This window comes from Hyla sarda, chromosome 11 (assembly GCF_029499605.1).
Source record: "Hyla sarda isolate aHylSar1 chromosome 11, aHylSar1.hap1, whole genome shotgun sequence".
NCBI classification, from domain to species: domain Eukaryota; kingdom Metazoa; phylum Chordata; class Amphibia; order Anura; family Hylidae; genus Hyla; species Hyla sarda.
Window position 1 is genome coordinate 100824747 of NC_079199.1, and position 8328 is coordinate 100833074.

Here is an 8328-nt window from a genome sequence, read left to right on the forward strand (position 1 = left end):
AAGAACTTTGTAAAATGTGATGATTTTGTTTTTCCTGTATTATTTCTGAGATGTCCCTGAACTTTGTGCCGATTGTTGTTCTATACAGAGACAGATAAAGGGGAGGTGTAGTGTAAAGACCCCCAATATCTAATCAGCCCCTCCGTCTAGGGTTACCACCTTTCTTGCAAAAAAAATACCGGCCATGCTAATTTGCATAATTAATTATATATGAGTGACATCACAGGATACCCTGTATGAGGGTCATTTTTTGCCCCCGATCTGTAGTTTTTAACAGGATCATTTTTGTTTTGCATGACTTTTCGATCCCTTTTTATTTTTTTTTTAATTAAATGGGTTATCCAGGAAAAAACTTTTTTATATATATCAACTGGCTCCAGAAAGTTAAACAGATTTGTAACTTACTTCTGTTAATTTTTTTTAATCCTTCCAGTACTTATGAGCTGCTGAAGTTGAGTTGTTCTTTTCTGTCTAAGTGCTCTCTGATGACACCTGTCTCGGGAACCGCCCAGTTTAGAAGCAAATCCCCATAGCAAACCTCTTCTACTCTGTGCAGTTCCTGAGACAAGCAGAGATGTCAGCAGAGAGCACTGTTGCCAGACAGAAAAGAACAACTCAACTTCAGCAGCTGATAATTATTGGAAGAAGTAAGATTTTTTTATAGAAGTAATTTACAAATCTGTTTAACTTTCTGGAGACAGTTGATATAAAAAAAAAAGTTTTTTCCTGGAATACCCCTTTAAAATTTAGGAGTTGCAGTTAGTTACTAACTACAACTCCCAGCATGCCCTGATACAGCCTGTGGCTCTGCAGCTGCTCCAAACGAAAACTACGACTCTCAGCATGTTGGACTATATAGTAGTATATAGTATAGGTCAGTGTTTCCCAACCAGGAGTGCCTCCAGCTGTTGAAAAACCACAACCCCCAGCATGTTGGACTGTATAGCAGTATATAGTATAGGTCAGTGTTTCCCAACCAGGGGTGCCTCCAGCTGTTTCAAAACTACAACTCCCAGCATGTTGGACTGTATAGTAGTATTTAGTATAGGTCAGTGTTTCCCAACCAGGAGTGCCTCCAGCTGTTGAAAAACCACAACCCCCAGCATGTTGGACTGTATAGCAGTATATAGTATAGGTCAGTGTTTCCCAACCAGGGGTGCCTCCAGCTGTTTCAAAACTACAACTCCCAGCATGTTGGACTGTATAGTAGTATTTAGTATAGGTCAGTGTTTCCCAACCAGAAGTGCCTCCAGCTGTTGCAAAACTACAACTCCCAGCATGGCCGGACAGCCAGCGGCTGTCCGGGAATGCTGGGAATTGTAGTCTTGCAACAGCTGGAGGCGCTCTGGTTGGGAAACACTGGTATAGTATATGGTGCAACATTCCGGAAGTTGGAGGATTGGTTGGATAAATACCGGCCATTGCATGGACACAATTTTTTATATAAAAAGACCGTCAGGGTCGCCAAAATACCGGCCGTTGGCTGTCCGGGCATGCTGGGAGTTGTAGTTTTGCAACAGCTGGAGGCACCTCTGGTTGGGAAACACTGGTACAGTATATGGTGCAACATTCCGGGAGTTGGAGGATTGGTTGGATAAATAGCGGCCATTAGCATGGACACTATTTTTTATATAAAAATACCGTCAGGGTTGCGACCTACCTCCGCCCCAACCATCATAGACCAGTTATATAGTACTGATCCCCAGGAACCGCTGTAACCTTTATAGCTAAACCCCTGAATATACATAAGGTTTCCGCACTAATACTCAAGAAGCAGCTTATTAAATCTGGTTATTATTCTCGCACTTTTAAAGCAATCGGAAAAACATTTTACCAATGGCGATTTATTGATTTCTCGCAATATTGTATAAATAAGACAATTTTTCCTTAACATCTGCATTTGAGTGATCGATAATGTAGGAAATACAAACTCCTACGTGGGTTATTGATCGGACCATAGACCAGTGTTTCCCAACCAGGGTGCCTCCAGCTGTTGCAAAACTACAACTCCCAGCATGCCCGGACAGCCTTTGGCTGTCCGGGTATGCTGGGTGTTGTAGTTTTGCAACAGCTGGAGGCACCCTGGTTGGGAAACACTGCCATAGACACATAGGGGGAGGTTTATCAAAAAGAGCGGTACAGTTCATAGCAACCAATCAGATCGCTACTTTCATTTTTAACCCCTTAAAGGGTTTATCCAGGAAAAAAACTTTTTTTTTATATATATATCAACTGTCTCCAGAGAGTTAAACAGATTTGTAAATTACTTCTATTAAAAAAATCTTAATCCTTTCAGTACTTATGAGCTGCTGAAGTTGAGTTGTTCTTTTCTGTCTAAGTGCTCTCTGATGACACCTCTCTCGGGAGCTGTCCAAAGTAGAAGCAAATCCCCACAGCAAACCTCCTTCTACTCTGTGCAGTTCCCGAGACAAGCAGAGATGTCAGCAGAGAGCACTGTTGCCAGACAGAAAAGAACAACTCCACTTCAGCAGCTGATAATTATTGGAAGGAGTAAGATTTTTTTAATAGAAGTAATTTACAAATCTGTTTAACTTTCTGGAGCCAGTTGATATTTATTAAAAAAAAAGTTTTTTTCCTGGAATACCCCTTTAAGGACGGACCCATTTTTTTTTACCTCAATGACCAGGCTTTTTTTTTTGTATCTCTTTAAATGGTAATAACTTTAGAACGCTTTTTCTGAGCATGATATATTGTACTTTATATAACTGGTGCATTTTTGTTGACACATGCAGCATTTTTTGTGAAAAACTCCAAAATATTGTGAAAAACTGGAAAATTTGTGGCGTTTTTTTTTTTTTTATGGAGTACACTGTGCGGTAAAAGTGATGTTACATGATTTCTGTAGGTCGGTACTAGAGATGAGCGAACTTACAGTAAACTCGATTCGTCACGAACTTCTCGGCTCGGCAGTTGATGACTTATCCTGCATAAATGAGTTCAGCTTTTCGGTGCTCCGGTGGGCTGGAAAAGGTGGATACAGTCCTAGGAAAGAGTCTCCTAGGACTGTATCCACCTTTTCCAGCCCACGGGAGCACCGGAAAGCTGAACTAATTTATGCAGGAAAAGTCATCAACTGCCGAGCCGAGAAGTTCGTGACGAATCGAATTTACTGTAAGTTCGCTCATCTCTAGTCGGTACGGTTATGGCGAATTTTGCGCTTTGGTTTTTTTTGCGGCGTTCACCGTGCGGGATCATTTACATTATAGTTTTATAGTATACGTCATTACGGACATGGCAATACCTATTATGTATAGGATTTGTCTTTTGGATCTTTTTTGGTGGTAATACAGGGATTTTATTGGGAAATGGGCATTTTTTAATTAATTTTTTACACTTCATACTTTTATTGAAGAACTTTTTATTACATTTTTTACACTTTTTACAGGTTATACTATGCTGGAATACATTTGTACTACAGCACAGTATGATCCCGATCAGCTGCACACAGTACAGCCTCTGGCTGGATCTCACAGGCGGACATGATCTGACCTCCTGCTGCCATAGCAACCAACGACGATCCGCAATCCGTTGGTGCCGTTGCCGCCGCCGTTGGTGAACAGGGGGAGAGCGCTCCCCCTGTCAACACCACAGATGCCGTGATCAGGATTATTCACGGCATCTATGGGGTTAAAGGGGTATTCCAGGCAAAAACTTTTTTTTATATATCAACTGGCTCCGGAAAGTTAAACAGATTTGTAAATTACTTCTATTAAAAAATCTTAATCCTTCCAATAGTTATCAGCTGCTGAAGTTGAGTTGTTGTTTTCTGTCTAACTGCTCAATGATGATGTCACGTTCCGGGAGCTGTGCATGATGGGAGAATATCCCCATAGGAGCTGCACAGCTCCCGGGACATGAGTCATCAGAGAGCAGTTAGACAGAAAACAGCAACTCAACTTTAGAAGCTAAAAACTATTGGAAGGATTAAGATTTTTTAATAGAAGTAATTTACAAATCTGTTTAACTTTCCGGAGCCAGTTGATATATAAAATACATTTTTGGCCTGGAATACCCCTTTAATGCTGCCTTTAATCACATGACCTCAGGTTAGCCAGTCATGGATGGGGTGGGATAAGGGCAGAGAAGACTATGGAAGGAGCTGCAGCAGACATTATAGACAGAGATCAGTGTGTGCACTACAGAGCCCAGCACAACCTCTCCTTGTACTATACATAGAATAGATAACAGCTGCAGCAGCCAATATAGGCAGAGATCAGTGTGTGCACTACAGAGCCCAGCGCAACCTCTCCTTGTACTGTACATAGAATAGATAACAGCTGCAGCAGCCAATATAGGCAGAGATCAGTGTGCGCACTACAGAGCCCAGCACATCCTCTCCTTGTACAATAGATAACAGCTGCAGCAGCCATTATAGGCAGAGAACAGTGTGCACTACAGAGCCCAGCACAACCTCTCCTTGTACTGTACATAGAATAGATAACAGCTGCAGCAGCCATTATAGGCAGAGATCAGTGTGCACTACAGAGCCCAGCACAACCTCTCCTTGTACTGTACATAGAATAGATAACAGCTGCAGCAGCCAATATAGGCAGAGATCAGTGTGCGCACTACAGAGCCCAGCACAACCTCTCCTTGTACAATAGATAACAGCTGCAGCAGCCATTATAGGCAGAGATCAGTGTGTGCACTACAGAGCCCAGCACAACCTCTCCTTGTACTGTACATAGAATAGATAACAGCTGCAGCAGCCAATATAGGCAGAGATCAGTGTGCGCACTACAGAGCCCAGCACAACCTCTCCTTGTACAATAGATAACAGCTGCAGCAGCCGTTATAGACAGAGATCAGTGTGCACTACAGAGCCCAGCACAACCTCTCCTTGTACAATACGTACAATAGATAACAGCTGCAGCAGCCATTATAGGCAGAGATCAGTGTGTGCACTACAGAGCCCAGCGCAACCTCTCCTTGTACTGTACATAGAATCGATAACAGCTGCAGCAGCCATTATAGGCAGAGATCAGTGTGCACTACAGAGCCCAGCACAACCTCTCCTTGTACAATACATAGAATAGATAACAGCTGCAGCAGCCATTATAGGCAGAGATCAGTGTGCGCACTACAGAGCCCAGCACAACCTCTCCTTGTACAATACGTACAATAGATAACAGCTGCAGCAGCCATTATAGGCAGAGATCAGTGTGTGCACTACAGAGCCCAGCACAACCTCTCCTTGTACTGTACATAGAATCGATAACAGCTGCAGCAGCCATTATAGGCAGAGATCAGTGTGTGCACTACAGAGCCCAGCACAACCTCTCCTTGTACTGTACATAGAATCGATAACAGCTGCAGCAGCCAATATAGGCAGAGATCAGTGTGCACTACAGAGCCCAGCACAACCTCTCCTTGTACTGTACATAGAATCGATAACAGCTGCAGCAGACATTATAGGCAGAGATCAGTGTGCACTACAGAGCCCAGCACAACCTCTCCTTGTACTGTACATAGAATCGATAACAGCTGCAGCAGCCATTATAGGCAGAGATCAGTGTGCACTACAGAGCCCAGCACAACCTCTACTTGTACAATACATAGAATAGATAACAGCTGCAGCAGTCATTATAGGCAGAGATCAGTGTGCACTACAGAGCCCAGCACAACCTCTCCTTGTACTATACATAGTCAATAACAGCTGCAGCAGCCATTATAGGCAGAGATCAGTGTGTGCACTACAGAGCCCAGCACAACCTCTCCTTGTACTGTACATAGAATCGATAACAGCTACAGCAGCCAATATAGGCAGAGATCAGTGTGTGCACTACAGAGCCCAGCACAACCTCTCCTTGTACTGTACATAGAATCGATAACAGCTGCAGCAGCCATTATAGGCAGAGATCAGTGTGCACTACAGAGCCCAGCACAACCTCTCCTTGTACAATACATAGAATAGATAACAGCTGCAGCAGCCAATATAGGCAGAGATCAGTGTGCACTACAGAGCCCAGCACAACCTCTCCTTGTACTGTACATAGAATCGATAACAGCTACAGCAGCCAATATAGGCAGAGATCAGTGTGTGCACTACAGAGCCCAGCACAACCTCTCCTTGTACTGTACATAGAATCGATAACAGCTGCAGCAGCCATTATAGGCAGAGATCAGTGTGCACTACAGAGCCCAGCACAACCTCTCCTTGTACAATACATAGAATAGATAACAGCTGCAGCAGCCAATATAGGCAGAGATCAGTGTGCACTACAGAGCCCAGCACAACCTCTCCTTGTACTGTACATAGAATCGATAACAGCTACAGCAGCCAATATAGGCAGAGATCAGTGTGTGCACTACAGAGCCCAGCACAACCTCTCCTTGTACAATACATAGAATAGATAACAGCTGCAGCAGCCAATATAGGCAGAGATCAGTGTGCACTACAGAGCCCAGCACAACCTCTCCTTGTACTGTACATAGAATCGATAACAGCTGCAGCAGCCATTATAGGCAGAGATCAGTGTGCACTACAGAGCCCAGCACAACCTCTCCTTGTACTGTACATAGAATCGATAACAGCTGCAGCAGCCATTATAGGCAGAGATCAGTGTGCACTACAGAGCCCAGCACAACCTCTCCTTGTACAATACATAGAATAGATAACAGCTGCAGCAGCCATTATAGGCAGAGATCAGTGTGCACTACAGAGCCCAGCACAACCTCTCCTTGTACTGTACATAGAATCGATAACAGCTGCAGCAGCCATTATAGGCAGAGATCAATGTGTGCACTACAGAGCCCAGCACAACCTCTCCTTGTACTATACATAGAATAGATAACAGCTGCAGCAGCCATTATAGGCAGAGATCAGTGTGCACTACAGAGCCCAGCACAACCTCTCCTTGTACTATACATAGAATCGATAACAGCTGCAGCAGCCATTATAGGCAGAGATCAGTGTGTGCACTACAGAGCCCAGCACAACCTCTCCTTGTACTGTACATAGAATCGATAACAGCTGCAGCAGCCATTATAGGCAGAGATCAGTGTGTGCACTACAGAGCCCAGCACAACCTCTCCTTGTACTGTACATAGAATCGATAACAGCTGCAGCAGCCATTATAGGCAGAGATCAGTGTGTGCACTACAGAGCCCAGCACAACCTCTCCTTGTACTGTACATAGAATCGATAACAGCTGCAGCAGCCAATATAGGCAGAGATCAGTGTGTGCACTACAGAGCCCAGCACAACCTCTCCTTGTACTGTACATAGAATCGATAACAGCTGCAGCAGCCATTATAGGCAGAGATCAGTGTGCACTACAGAGCCCAGCACAACCTCTACTTGTACAATAGATAACAGCTGCAGCAGCCATTATAGGCAGAGAGCATTTTTGGCCTTTTTCTTTTCATGGGGGGCTCTGCCCGTGCCACGATCTACTCTTCTGTACTGTGTGGCCAGATCCTCCACCGTAATTTGGCTCGAGTTTACAGAAATACAGAATTCATTGTGTTGGTAATTTTATTCAATTTTGTATTTAATGCTATTTCACAATATGACCTGTAGGTGTCACTGTTTCCTTTGGTTTATATGGAGAAAGCTAGGTGAGATTCCTATAGAATCATGAATGCAAACAGTGACATCTGCTGGTGTGATGAAGCTATTGCACCCATGCCAATATGGAAATTATCATCTTTTGACACACAAAAGGACTAGTACTAAAAAAGAAATAATGGAAAAATAACCTATAATTTAAATAATATAGCACAATACAGTATTTATATGTCCTCCAATAAGCTTGTCTATTGCACGCTCGCTCTCTGCAGGGTCATACAAAGGGAATGTGCTTAGACATTGTTTCCCAAGCAGAGTGCCTCCAGCTGTTGAAAAACTACTACTCCCAGCATGCTGGGAGTTGTAGTTTTGCAACAGCTGGAGGCACCCTTGTTGGGAAACACTGGGATAGGGGAAGTATTTTTTAGACAGAAACATCCATCATTTGCATGCAAACTAAATCTATTTACATTTCCAGATCAAGCAAGACATGTGACAAACAGTCCCACACCCCAAATATGTATGGCCCCCACCTCTGCATAGGTGTCGTACGCCTCAGATCAGGGCGGGGGATCACACACAGGATGCGATGCGTCTTCTTGGCCAGGCGTGTTTACATACTTTACTTTTATTTAGGTGAAACATTCTGTGTTTCAATTGTAGCAAACCCTCAGCTGTGAGAAGAAGAACATCAGAAGGTTTCAGCCCCTGGATGATTAACAAAAATGTTTCTATTCACTGACAGCCAGCAGACATCACTGCCACGCCCCTTCAATGCAAGTCTATGGGAGGGGGCG